This window comes from Rhipicephalus sanguineus, chromosome 2 (genome assembly GCF_013339695.2).
Source record: "Rhipicephalus sanguineus isolate Rsan-2018 chromosome 2, BIME_Rsan_1.4, whole genome shotgun sequence".
In the NCBI taxonomy this organism is placed as follows: Eukaryota; Metazoa; Arthropoda; class Arachnida; order Ixodida; family Ixodidae; genus Rhipicephalus; species Rhipicephalus sanguineus.
Window position 1 is genome coordinate 6,680,589 of NC_051177.1, and position 14,827 is coordinate 6,695,415.

The 14,827-nt window shown below is 46.4% G+C and overlaps 1 protein-coding gene and 1 long non-coding RNA gene across 3 annotated transcripts in view; one reads left to right on the top strand and one right to left on the bottom strand.

Annotated features, from left to right (window-relative positions):
* The window catches only part of LOC119381034 (proton channel OtopLc), a 531,927-nt gene that overhangs the window by 194,527 nt on the left and 322,573 nt on the right, over positions 1-14,827 (top strand). The window lies entirely within an intron of this gene.
* LOC119382370 (uncharacterized) overlaps positions 1-14,827 on the bottom strand; it is a 40,514-nt gene that overhangs the window by 24,201 nt on the left and 1,486 nt on the right. For both annotated transcript variants that reach the window (XR_007415026.1, XR_007415025.1), the window contains exon 2: positions 5,079-5,210. This is a non-coding gene — a long non-coding RNA (uncharacterized LOC119382370). The remainder of the gene's footprint in view (positions 1-5,078; positions 5,211-14,827) is intronic.

The window sequence follows — 14,827 nt, forward strand, 5'->3', positions numbered from 1 at the left end:
TCGGATCATTGTATTCTTATCGCAAAAATTGGTGCAAGCCGCCGAACTCACTTCCGGCCACAGTGGGCACTTTGGAAGATGAACACGGACCTCCTAAACGATCAAGAATTCAATAATATAGTTAAAGAGGCAGTGTGAAATTCTTTTTCTAAAGGATTGCATGTATTCGCTGCTTGGGAGCTTTTTAAGCAAGAAGTTCGTGCACTAGCTATAGAAATTGGATCTGTCAAATCGTACTATCGAAAGAACGAGGAAAAGAGATTATTTAAAAGTCTCTGTAACCTTTACGAGATTCAATGCGAAAAGCCAGGCGCATACATTAATGAAATAGAAAGTATCTATGAAATAGAATGTTGTGTATATCCTCGTCAGATCTTGTGTTCTGTTGCCGCCACCGCCTCCGTCTGATGTATAGGGGGGTGAGAACATAGTCAAGCGGAAAGTCGCTTTTATTCTCACCCCCTCCATCAACTTTGTATTGGTGGAAATAAACGTTATTATTATTATTATTATTATTATTATTATTATTATTATTATTATTATTATTATTATTATTATTATTATTATTATTATTATTATTATTATTATTATTATTATTATTATTATTATTATTATTATTATTATTATAAATGCCAGCTACAAAATTATGATGCTGCTCGCTACAGAGGTGCACGTATTCGATCTCGGAACAGCAGGACTTTGAATTCTGAGCTACCGACGCGTCAAGCTTTACTTGATGAGCGGCGCCACGCAATGTCCAAATTTATTCCAGATCTGATTTCTAACGGTGCTGTTCTAACAGATACAGCAGACATTATCTTGCAATTCGAAAGGTACTACAAGGTATTGTTTAGTGCTCTTCCTGATGACCATGGTGGCGAAAACAAAACAAATTTTGTTTCTCTGTTAAGCCCATTGAGCGAAGATAATTACGCAATTATTAGTAGTCCCATCACGTTAGAGGAAATTAAGTAGGCCATTAATCAACTACCTTTGTCAAAAACACCTGGCCCTGATGGGATTCCTGCTGAATTTTACAAATCATTCAAGACAACTCTCAATACTATTCTGCTGGATATATTTAGACAAAGTTACGTCATGAAGACTCTCCCGCAGTCGTTTTGCAAAAGCCATACTGTTCTCATTCCAAAAAGTTCTGAAAAGGAAAAACTTCGTTCTGTTGAAGGCTACAGGCCAATAGCGTTGACAAATGTTGACTACAAAATTTTTGCTAAGATATTATCAAATCGGTTACAGTTTGTGATCTCAATATTTATTGGTTCTCACCAGACATGTGGAATTAGGGGTCGCTCCATACAAACAAATATTCACATCGCTCGAACACTTATGCAGTATTGCTACAGTTGTCAAGGACAGCTTGCTATGCTACAGGTAGTCCTTGCCAAAGCTTTTGACCGTGTCAGTCATTCCTTTCTGTTTTCCCTTCTGAAACATGCAAATGTTGGATCTGTTCTGCTGGAATGCGTTAAACTTTGTTACAATGACTGCTCAACTCGCCTAATTATTAATGGCCATCTGTCAAAGCCGGCATCTATTTGCTCTTCTGTAAAGCAAGGCTGCCCAATGTCCCCACTGCTGTTTGCACTTTATCTTGAACCGCTATGCCTGAGCATCAAACAGTATTCGCGGCTTCAATATATTAGGCAATGAAGTTAAGGTATTGGCTTATTTGCGTTTGTCTGAGCCTTCTTTCGCTCAGACAAACGAAGTGTTAAGAATGTGGTATCTACAATAAGTAAATTTGGCATTGTATCAGGTGCATGTTTAAACACATCTAAAAGTTTAGGATTATGGTTTGGATCATGGGATAGTACGCCAGAGAAGTTCGCAGGAATTAATTGGACTCGTATTCCACCAAAGTACCTCGGTGTGCCGCTAGATGCGTACAGATTCAGTGCACGATACTGGAAAGAACGTGTTCCTAAGCTTGAACGACAGGCCGAAACTTATGTTCCACATCGCCTTTCCATCTTTGGGAGAGCTGAAGCTTACAATACGTTCTAGCCACAAAGCTATACTGTGTATTGCAACTAATTCATTGCGCTCGATCTTACATACAGCGCTTTCATCGGACTTTCGCAACATTCGTGTGGTCTTCGACGTTTGAACCAACGAGACGGGACAACCTATTCAGGCCAGTTAAGGAGGGAGGGCTGGGATTAGTTCATTTATATCTATGGCAAATTGTTTCACGGTTCTACTTTTTTCGCGACAGTTCCCATCCAATTATTCGATCATTCTTGCAGATTACGTTTGTTAATGTTTTACGTGACTTGATTGTTTCCTCAGATTTCTCTGTACGCCCATGTTTGTGGGGATTTATGCAGGAAGTTTTCATCGCTGTTTGGTTTCTCAAGGTCCGGTTTTCCATAGAATATCTATACACAGTATCACGCAAGAGTCTCTACAAGGATTTGTTATCCATGCTTTTTCCACCTCCACCTTACCGCTCATTATATTCTGACCTTCCAGGACACGATGTACTAAAACGAGTTCGGAAAATGTATTTTTCTCCTGATACAAAAACCTTCTTTTACAAACTCCATACTGATACACTGCCGGTGAAATCGTGGCTGCAGAGGAAGGGTATTTTTGTTTCTTCAGTTAACTGTCGTCTCTGCGACGTACCAGAGACAGTAGAACACTGTTTTATTAGCTGCAAAGATGCCATTCTGTTTTGGGACATCCTTCAACGAACTGTTCAAAAATATTTTAACATTAACTCACATACTATACGTTACCTTCTCCCAAGCTCTCTTGATGAAGTGCCCTTTGACATGTTTTTCCTTATGGGACTGCACAGTCTGTGGAAAACGCGCATGCAAGACCGTAATGCAGAACAAACCACTGCTTCAAGTATGCATTTCATGCGTATGGCTCTCCATGTAAAGGACATTTACGAAGAACTTGACATGAGACCAGACTGGCACCCCATCTTGATGAGGTGTTCATCCTTACCAGCCTCCACGTGTAACAAGCTTTGAAGAACTTTTCCTGTTTCTCTGGACTTGCACACTATACATGCATGTAAGCCTTTGAATGCTTGTGCAGTGCCTGTGCGATTATTGTCGCTCAGTGAATGCATCACTACGTCATAGCGTTTGTGATAATTTCAAAAACGCATTTTAATAAATACCATGAAAGAAAAAAAAACTGAACGTGGCGCAGTGGTTCGCGCGCCCGGCATCTGTTGTTGCGGACCGAGCGGTCGTGGGTTCGATGCCTGTTGACGGAACTTTTTTTCTTTGCCATCTGATCGTGTACATTTTTTGACGTCATTTTCGTGACGGAAATACGTCACTGAAGTCTTGGTGGACCCCGGCATAAAACACTTTTGTGTTAAAAAGGCACTGCTTCACGACTGCTTTCCTAGCCTACCACATTTTCTCGTGTGCTTCCAGCACTCAGTTATGTTACCTAATGCTGGCTTAATTAGGGATAATGTTACCTAGCGTTGGCTGAGAAGGGCTAAATAATTACTAGAGCAGGCTAATGTGGGTGAACTGTTGCCAAATGCCGGCTACTGATGCAATTCAAAACAATGTTATGTTGCCTCTGAGAAATTCGCTGTAAGCAATATGTGCTTGGAAAAATTGTTAGGTGCATATATTTATATGATATGCGAGAATTCTTAGGCGTGCCCGTGTGCGCGTACTTGAAGCGCGTGAGCACAAGAGTAGGCTGGCAGGCGAAACATGAAGCGTGTGCGCACAGCGCACTCTCGGCCTTTGCAAGCAGCCATCAAGCCTGTTTCACATGCGAGTGACTGAGAGGCGGGCCCTGTGGCGATCGAGAGGCGCCAGGACGCGCGGATGCGGCTTCGTTTCACCTGCACCGCTTTTGCACTGTGATGCGCAGTGATGGTTGTAGACAGCGCCCGTAATCCGCGCGTTCAGTTTATCCGAGTCCACTTGTTTTGATGGGCTTGGGTTGCCAGTTTCACCAGCCTTCTTCTTCGGGGCTCGATTTTCACACGTCTAAATAGCGAATGATCGAAATGTACAGTGCACAAGAGCGCAATAAACAACTTCAGTAGTCACGTTTATTTCTACTCCAGCTTGCTTTACACCACGCAAGTCTTGTTGCGCACTCATACACTTGGCCATGGAAAACCAAATGAAAAAGTAGGTTTTTATGGTTTTAAGGTTTCACAGGCTTGCACTGGCTTCCGCTCTCGATTGCCGCTTGGCACTAGTGCGCCGTCTGGGCCGGCAACCTGACGCAAGAGGCCTAGTCGACGATGTTGTGGGTTTGTGAAGGAGTTTATCTCTCTTTTTGCCTATGGAAATACGAGTAAAGAGGCGGTGGCTTTGTTGTAATTGAGGTACGTGACCTTTCAAAGGAAGGAAACAGCAAACTTCTGAAACGCGCTGGGTCAGAGTAGTAAACAAGAAAACACAGTAGCATGTCCTGCGAACTACTAGTGCGGAGTGCTGCAGTGAGCCCCCGTCCGGACCTATGTTGGTGCCACGATTCAACAAAAATACAAAAGAACAAAATCACACGCGCAAACGATTTGCATGCTTTGATGGAAGTGACTTGGAGACAATACAAGGAACTGAACGCCACATCTACACTACCAGTGGAGCGCAGCACGTTGCAGCGGATGTCATCTGCCACGAAAGCGAGTTTCTCCCGGTGCGCGCTCCCGCTCCTTGACTCCACCCCTGCATTCACGTGATCCCACGTCACTGCTCCCCATTGAATGACGTTGGGCAGACGCTCTGCCGCGAGCGAATTTTCCAACTGTGGCGAGTGTGATCGCAGCCACGTCCGGACGCTCTAAAAACTGGTTTTGGGCTGCCGCGAGGGCGGCCGCTCCGCTCTTGGAGCAAAGTTGCTGTCATGTGAAACAGGCTTTAGAAGACGCTGCGGTACTGTTGATCAAAAGCTCCTGTGATTTCTAGAATTTTGACCACGATTTCATACATACATACATACATACATACATACATACATACATACATACATACATACATACATACATACATACATACATACATACATACATACATACATACATACATACATACATACATACCACATTTCATACTTACGCGAATTCGGCAAATCAGCCAGGAGAAGGCAGGTGCTACTGCCAAAAAGTACGAGGAACTTATGTTCTCCTAATTCGATGGGTGTATGCTGATCGATACCAGGTAGCGCCACCGTGATCGGATTTATTTTAGCTGGAACAAATTGAACCGTTCACATTGTACCAGTACTTTGTTGCACAACCAACGCACTAGTATATTAGAACAGTGGTTGCACACTCGCGAGTTAGTTTTCCTACGAGAAGATAACCACAAATAGGAGTAACAACTTGGGAACACTGCGTGTAATAGTGAGAAGTTTCAACTCGAAAATTGCACGTACATTTTTCTGTGAAAATTTAAAAATAGTTTCATATCAGAATTATGCTTTGATGTGTGGGGACGGCGCGGTTCGTCGCGCAGTCTTCAGTTTATCGACATGTTCCTCAGCAAGGCATGGGCAACGATGCGACGAAGCAAGTAGATGCGACGATGACTGCTCATTACCGCTTACACGCACTCAATATGGTTTGAACATCCCACAGCCTGTGGTAGTTTTAATAAGTAATCGTCCATAGTCAATGAAGGATTCTATATTTAAAATACGGTTGCATTGTTAAGTCATCTGTAATAGTGAATATTCAGACTTGCTTAGATATGACATAGAGATAAGTAGAGCTCATGAATAATTAGGGTGATGTATTCAAAAACATTTCTTGTACAATATTAACATCATTTTTAAATACATGCATATTTTTGAGGATGTTATTCTTATCCACATTACCAAACAAAGAAAACAACGCGGTAGAAACCAGAACTACAGTTGAAATTCTATCGAACGAAGTGACCACTAAGACGCTCGAATTATTTCGTTAAATTAGGAGGTTCGTTAAATAGAGAAAAATACTTTTTCTCGGCTCTTCAAAATCTCAAATTGTAACGTGGCGACAAACAAATTCTACGAGGTCATTGTGCTTGCCACCAATCCACTTCATCGCATGTGAGAAGTCCGCGAGTGCGGCTACAGGGTGGGTCCTGACATGGAGCCTGCAATGGCACTGGACACAGGGGGCACCATGTCCGGGCTATGCAGGCAATAAAAAGGGTTACGTGAAGCAATGACGGGTGAACAATATGTGGAGATGCGGAGAACGAATGAACTTATTGTGCGAGCAGGCCGAGCCAGAGAGTTGCAAGCGCACAATTAGTTCTATGAAATCACGAAAGCAAACACCGCCGCCCTTAGCACCATCCCGTGCGCAACCGCGCTGTTCACTGCCGAATTCATCGCTCCTTGCATGGGCGTGGTGGACAGCCTTGCCGAACTCAAGCTAGGGCCGTTATTAGGGCACCTCGATGTTTTAATACGATAGCGTTAGACAGCACGCTCGAAATATGAAAAAACAAGAAAAACAAACAAGAAAAAACAACCATTTCATCAAAATTGCAAGGAAATCACCGCTTCTCTACATAGTTATTTCTGGAAAAACCTCCTTGAATTAGAACTGATGACCAAGGTAGTTCGTTAATTCGGGTGTAGGAAACACTGATCCCTATGGATATTCGCTGGACAATCGAAAGTTCTTCGTTCGATTGGGACCTTCGTAAATCGAGGTTCGTTATATAGATTTTTAAATCTATTAGCATAGTGATCAGCTTGGGTCCCGAATCTTATCCTGTTCGACTGTCCACACTACTGTTAGCAGAGACAGTCGCTTTGCTATGCGCTTGATGAATTGGACGACCGAACTCTTTCGGAAGAAAGAATCCTGCGCCATCGACAGGACTTAACGTTACAGAATAAGGCTGTGCAGGCGCTACTGCGCTTTCTGCGTTCAACCGGTCTCTCCGAACGGCTCTTATTGCAACTTAATGCATGTGTGTGCCCGTGTGCATTTCATTAAGGGGAAAACACCTTTGGGTCTCAGCGTGTCGGCGTGCATCGTGCCATCATGGTCTGCTGTCGCGTGTGCATCGTCGTCTGCTCCATTTGCTTGGAGCAGAGAGGGCGCCACCGCCTCAGCGCTCGCCGTGTGGCGAGGGAGAGTGAACGGCGCGCGTTGACTATGAAAACGCTCTTTCGGCGATGAACGCTGAAATACCAGCTCCCAAGGAACGAGAACGCGCCTTCGACCACCAGAGACAACGCCGACGCAGGCAGCCTTGCGAACGAGTTTCTTGATTGGAAAAATCGACTGCACGCGCTGCACAACCGTTCACCAGGCACCCCGTATATATAAGCACTGGATCTTGACCTGCAATGTAGCGCAGGTGGGAGATTTTTCTCGTGCGTGCTTGAACGATAACGTTTTGCAGCGTGCGCGGTAACTACAAGCAGACTGCAGGTATGTGTGTCATAGTGTGAATAGCGGCGGTGTCCTCCAGTGCATTGTGCAACTGTACAATACGTGTGAAACGTTTCTGGGCTGTAGATGTGCTTGGTGACGTAGACCTGTCCGATGATCGGTTATTGTTAAAACCTAAAACCGTAATACATTTATGGGCAAGTTACTCCGTTATTGCCAAAACCGCAATACGTTTATGGGCAAGTTAGACCTCCACAGCGGCATTTGCACCATCGCGCGGAGGCTTCTCATTGAAGTTCTTGTGATTAGATGGCAACCTGCTAGCTGATCGGCAAGAAGAGCAGTGACTCCCATCAATTACAAAAGCGACAAGCAGAAACCACTGTCAGCGGCGCGTATACGAGCATCTAAAGCAACACCAGTGCATTGTTTCGGAATGAAACTATATACCTTGAGCCAGAAGTGCAAAACTTTTGAGATACTAATCGACATTTCATTCAAATGAAGCAAAATTGGTCGCAGCTAATAAATTTTCAAGCCAACACTTTTGTGCAGAGGCGTTTAGTGCTGCATTATTTATTTATGTAAAACAAATTTATACAAAAACACTTTTGTGCCAAGGCGTTTAGAGCTACATGATATATTTATATAATAAAAAATGTACAAATATATCAATGTATCTTAAGATACAATTCTAATGTATCGTATCTGATGCAATCAGTGTTGTTGTATCTTGTATCTGTATCTCAAATACTTTTTGCCTGAGTATTTTGCATCTTATCGCCATACAATTTCAAAGTATCTTTGCCCAGCCATGCTCATATGGTCGAAAGTATTCTGTGTTCCGCCGCTACGGTGTGCCTCATAATATTAGTTATATGCCGCTTATCTAGGGGACGAAGAAGAGGAGGATGGCAACGCTGTAAAACGGCTCTTCCAGTCGACATGATGGGACGTTGAACAAGACACGCGCTGCGAAGTTACGTAATGTGTTCTGGTACACGCAGAACCTCCACCAATGACGTTACGGGGAGACGTGAAAAAAAAGAGATGTATATTTACAATATATTTATGAGGGCGGTGATCAAGTCACAATAACCAAGATGGCCAAACAGAAACTCACCCATCTTCCTCTTCTTGGTCGCCTAAATAGGCGGCACATAACAATATCGTGGTTTTGGCACGTAAATCCTACCTGGGAACGCGTTCACATCGCACATGTCGGAAGTGTGTTGCGCCACACTTTGCTTTATATGCGCAATATGGTATTCTATACACTCAATAGAAACAGCGCAAGCCGGTTTCTCTTTTTAGACTGTGTCACAAACGGCTGACACAAACACTTGTCCTGCGTTTAGACCGCTGCTGTGGTGCAGTGGTTACGGTGCTCGGCTGCTAACCCGAAAGCCACGGGTTAGATCCAGGCCGCGGCGGTCGCATTTCAATTGAGACGAAACTCTATAGAGGCCCTTATAATGTGCGATGTCAGGACACGTTAAGGAATTACCAGATCGTGAAAATTTCCGGGTCCCTGCACTACGGCGTGTCTCATAATCATATCGTGGTTTTGGCATGTGAAAGCTCAGAAATTATTTAATGTCTTGCGTTTATGACGTTCCAACAGAACACGTGTTGGCTGCGCATCTCCGTATGAGCGCGGTACATTCGTCCGATTAATTTTGTTTGCCCCTGTGTGCCTAGTGGCACTGGCAAGACCAACGTGTGACCTTTTGTACCGGAGGAGACAGTGAGAGTGTGATGGCTGACGTGAACCGAACAAAACACCTGCGAGAGGGGAGATATAAATAATATTGGCGGTGTGGGCTTCCTAGGTTTGGCTTTCCGACCATCACAAATATGGCTGAAAAAATTTCCACGCTTTTCTTGAAGTTCAAAACTCGTTCTGCTCGTTTATTTCTGTTGCCAAAAATTTTCCTGCCTGTTTGTGAGAGTCTGTAGTTTTGCGGCGACTGAGCTAAAGGGCATCAAACAAAGGGCGTTTATAGGATGCACTCGATAAGATGGTATTTGCGGCAAGCTAATGAAGTGATGTAACTGTAAAAATAATGACTTATTTATGTATATCGATTCTTCGAGTGCTTTTCGCACGAGCAAAATTGAATCAAGCTTCAAAGTTTGATTTTTTTTCCAGGAACAAGGCAAACTCAAAGGGTAGAAATTAATTATATACTGGAAGCCTCTGCGACATACAACAAGAGAAAAATAATTTAGTCGCTGAGGGTGTAAAAAATCATCTGAAAAAAAAATGCCAATTTCACTTTTTTTGAGAAAAGCTCCGTATTCATCGTCAAGAAACTTGCCTTGGTGGTCGGACTAAAAATATGCACGATACTTCAGTTGAAAGCTCTATGTATTAGCTCAACATAGACAAAGTTATAAAAGGGTATTATTTTTTTAACTTGAGAATTTTTTTTTAAATTTTGCATCTCCACCAGCTTCTCGCCGACGTAACTCAAGCGGCATGAAGCACTCGCAAAGGCAATCTTCAGCCCATGCGCACTGACCTGGGATGCAGACGTCAAACATGGTGCTGTCTATAAAGTAATGGAAAAGGAAATAGGCTTGCTTAAACGTGGTTGTGATATATATATATATATATATATATATATAATATATATATATATATATATATATATATATATATATATATATATTATATATATATATATATATATATATATATCACAACCACGTATATATAGCGCCGGCCGGTTAGCAGCATCCCCAGCACTCGGTGTGCTGGGTTTTTGCTCGGCGCGCTCACCTCGCGCTGCTGGTTGCTGGCATTTTTCTGGATACTGAACCTGGAGCTGCGAAGGAGAACACTTCTGCCCATCATGACAACCAGCGTAGAGCAACCGGCCTCGTCCGGCAGTGGCACCAGGGTTCTTCGGCTGCAGGACCCAATGTTTTCAGCTCTGTCGATGGGACCGACGTAGAAGACTGGTTTACAAACTACGAACTAGTTAGCGCGCACGAGTGGGATGACGCCGAGAAGTTGACTCATGTCGTATTTTATCTCACTGGCGTTGCCGAAATGTGGTATCACAACCACAAAAGCGACATCCCGACATGGTCAGAATTCACGATGTCTTTTGCTGCAGTGTTTCGCCGACAAGTTGTCTACAAATTTCGTGCCGAACAACGCTTGCGCACTCGAGGACAGAATACATCCGAAACCATCGCGAGTTACATTGAAGACATCATCGATCATCGTAACCATATCACCGCCACCCCGCCCGAGTCTGGCAAGATTCAGCACATCCTCAAAGGGATCGACGACGGCGCATTTCAGATGCCCCTGGCCAGGAATCCTCGCACCATTTTGGAAGTCGTCCCCTTATGCCAAAGCTATGACGAGTTGAGGAAGCAGCGCGCCCTGACTCGGCAATTCTCATCACAAGCCGACTCGCATTCGAGTCGGCTTGCGAAGTCGATTCTTCAGGAGATGAAGTAGTTCGTGCGAGACGAAGTTGGTCAACAACTTTCCTTGGTCCCCATCACACAAGAGCCGCCCTCTCGTCTGCCGCCTACGCTCCGCTCTGTTAATGCCAAAGAGGTCGCTCAAGCTAGTCCCGTCGCTCACCATCAGCAGTCCGTGGCCGCGCCTCTTACGTATGCGCCGGCTATGCAGCCCGTAGTTTTAAAGGGGTCATGAACCACTTTTCCAAGTAATGATCTAATGGCCTCAGTATCGGAGTGTACTGCCTCCCGAATCGATTGCCGCAAAAATTTCTCGAATCCGTCAAGAATCAGCGGAGGGAGTTTGGCGCACGCTCCCAGCGCTTTCTCTCTTTTCTCGTGCCGGCGAGCGCACTGGAAGCTAGACAGGGAGGGATGGCATGGGGGAAAGAAGTTACGCCAGCGCGCGTCATGAAACGCGATCGCTCTCCCGCTGTGATTCGCTTGCGCGAGTGCGGCTACCGTGTACTGAGGAGTACGGCGCCGGCAAGTGGCGGCCCCCCGCGGCAAGAAGCGCATCTGATCCGAACGCCGCTCTCGATTTACGTCGGCTATCGGCCAATAAGCATGCTATGTGTCTTGCGACGTACAGCGGACAGACGCCCCGCCCACCGACGAGAGTGAGAACCGGCCTCTGTTTGAAAAGAGGGTGCCTGGGGAAACGGCAACTTCGCGCTCCGCTTGTGGCCATTACGCGGCGCGCACGACTGTAATATTTGGCAGAGCAGTTCATAGCCGTGTCAGCTTTCCGCAGGATGTGTTTTTTCTATCAGCCCAAGGGGTGCTTCATGACCCCTTTAACTCTTACTTATGCCCAGGTGGTGCGTAGGCCTCCCCAGCAGCCTTATCCACACATGCAGCAACATGCCCACCAATCCGCCTCCATTCCTACATCTTGGGCCGAGCCACGAGTCAGCACTTCTTGGAGGACTCTTGACAATTGCCACATTTGCTACGCCTGTGGTACTGCAGGGCACGTTGGTCGATATGGTCGCCGTCGCTTTCAAACAACCAGCGGCGCTACCCGGCCGTTCCAATACGGCACTCAGCCCATGCGCTCATCTTCTACCCGTCTCTCACCACAGTATACTTACACCGACCTCCCTATTTTTCTGTCGTGCCGTTCACCATCTCATCGATGGCGATCGCGCTCCCTAATGCGTCACCGGCCCGAACTCTCGAACCAGGAAAACTAAACGCCGCAGTTAAAGAGGAAAGTATTACGCAATCTTCGAACTAACCAAGTCCTTGCACCTCTCCTGCTAACGTCGTCGCCATATCTGTCGATAGTGTTTCTTCATTTGCCTTTGGAGACACCTACGCAGCCATTTCTGTTATAGCCGCCAAGCTCTGCCGTTCACTGCGCAAAGTGACCACGCCGCTCTCTGGACTGTCGCTTCGCACGGCAAGCGCACATCACATTACATCTCTCGCAGTCTGTACTGCCCGCGTATTCATACAAGCCACCATGTACGTTGTAGAGCTCATTGTTCTTTCTGCCTTCTCGCATGAAATCATCCTCGGATGGAATTTCCTATCACGTCATAATGCCGTCATCGATGTTGTCACAATGTTGTCACGTCATAATGCCGTCAACGCGCTGAAGTTGAATTTTTGCCGTTGGTGTGAAGAACCATTGCACGAAGCTCTTGACCGGCCGCCTGAACTCGTCGCGCGCGAAGACACCGACATTCCACCTGGCTCTCTTGTCGTTGTCCGTCTTTTGCGATGGCCTTAACGATGCTACTGTCTTGTTCACACCTTCCGACATCTTCATGGGCCGCAAAGCCGTCCCATTGCCTTTTGCTGCACTTGACATCGCTGCCGTCAGCAGCAATATTTTTGTCTATAATCTCCTTTCAGCACCGGTTATGTTGCTTGTCGGAAAATGTCTCGGTCACGTGGAAGACCTTGGCTCTTCGTTCTTTGTTAACGTGCCGGACGAATCGTGCCATACTGACTCGAACGACATTCATGCCCTTTCCCCGCAGGAAGGCTCGTCGAGTGAAATATTCTAGAGTTCATCCCGATACCCTGGCTGCCCAAGAACACACCGCGCTTCTTCGACTTCTCCAACACCTCAAGACTTCGTTCGATTGTTCTCAGCCGAAGTTGGGTCGCACGTCGGAAGTGCACCCCTACATTGACACCGGTTTGCACCAGCTGTTGCGTCAAAGGTCGTACCGCGTCTCTGCCTGCAGAGCATCGCGTGATCAACGACCAAGTCGAAGATACGCTACGCCGTGGCGTTATTCAACCTTCCCATAGTCTTGGGCATCTCCTGGCGTTCTAGTTCGCAAGAAGGACGGGTCTATTCGCTTTTGCGTCGGCTATCGTCGCTTAAATAAGGTGAGGCGGAAAGATGTATATCCTTTGCCGCGCATAGACGACGCCCTTGACAGCCTTCAAGGAGCAGACTTCTTCTCGTCCTTAGACTTACATTCTGTCTAATGCACGTTCTCATGGCTGAAGCTGATTGCGAGAAAACTGCATTTATTGCACCTAAAGGACTGTACGAATTTAACGTGACGCCCTTCCACGTTTGAACGACTCATGGACAACACATAGCGTGGTCTATGTGTTTATGCTACCGCGACGATGTTGTTTTTTGTCCTAAATTTTCTACCCACCCACATCAGCTCAGACAGGCTTTGGCATGTTTCACCAACGCTGGACTGCAACTAAACCTCAGAAAGTGCCGGCTCGCCGCTCGGGAGCGGACGATATTGAGCCACATAGTGTCCAAGCATGATGTTCTACCCGACCCTGCGAAACGTAGTACCGTCGCCGAGTTCCCGAAGCCTGTCAACTTGGCAGTTTGGTCGCACTATGCTCCTACATCCGGCGCTTCGTCCGAAGTTTCGCGTCACCATTGACCCAGGCACTACGCGGAGACACAGACATCTCCTCTGTGGTCTCCTGACTGTGTCGTCGCGTTTGCTACGCTCCGTCGTCTGCTTATCTCTCTCCGCTTTCTCTGCTTTTCGGCTCAACAGCTGCAACTGAAGTGCATACAGACGCTAGTGGGTCCGGTGTTGGCGCTGTCCTCGTCCCCCTTAAATCCTGCTACACCGAATACGTCGTTGTCTATGCGAGTCACACGCTGACAAAAGCAGAGACTAATTACAGCGGTGCAGCTCTAGTATGGGCGCTTACCAAGTTCCACCCGTATTTGTACGGTCGCCCGCTCGACCTCGTAACGGATAACAATGCGCTGCATTGGCTCGCCACGTTGAAAGATCATTCTGGCCGACTAGCACGCCCGGCACTCCGAATCCAGGAGTACGATATTCGCGTCATCTACCGCAGCGGGCGCAAGCACTCTGACGCGGACGGCTTGTCCCGTTCACCTCTACCTCCAGACTCGCCTTGCAGTAGACATTCTAATGTCAGATACAACTTTAGAACGCCGCTGCCTTTCCTCCTCAAAGGCGGATGCACACAAGTTTGCACCAATGGGCGTTCATTCTAGATTGACGTTATGAGTCGGACACTCCGTGGCCCCGCCTTCCGAGAACGTTACCGTGTGCATGAGTGGGGCTATTTCTTTAGTGGCGGAGGCGATCGGCTGCCGCGCTTCGGCCGCCTGGGCGGGGACTCTCCGGTCTTCTTAAGGTGTATCTCCGCATAGGATACTTTCAAACCGCCAATGTTACGCGCACAGTCGTTCGTTTGCTCTTGACGGCGAAGCTCAAGCGTCCTCCAAGTTTTTTGTTTGGAAACCGCAGTGCTCCTATTTCGCAACGTTCATAAATCTTTTCTGTGTGCATTCTCTCATACAAAGTGCATTTTAATCTCCTCTTGTTACTACCCTTTATTAATGCGAAAGCCTCATATGCATCACTAAACACGAAACACGTCGGCGTCGGCGTCCCGTTTCGTCGGCGAGGGCTCGCGTCCAGCGGCGTCGGGGATGAGTGGTACGCAGAATCATCATCACGTGATAACTCCACCATATGACGTCAACCTGACGCCACAGATCGC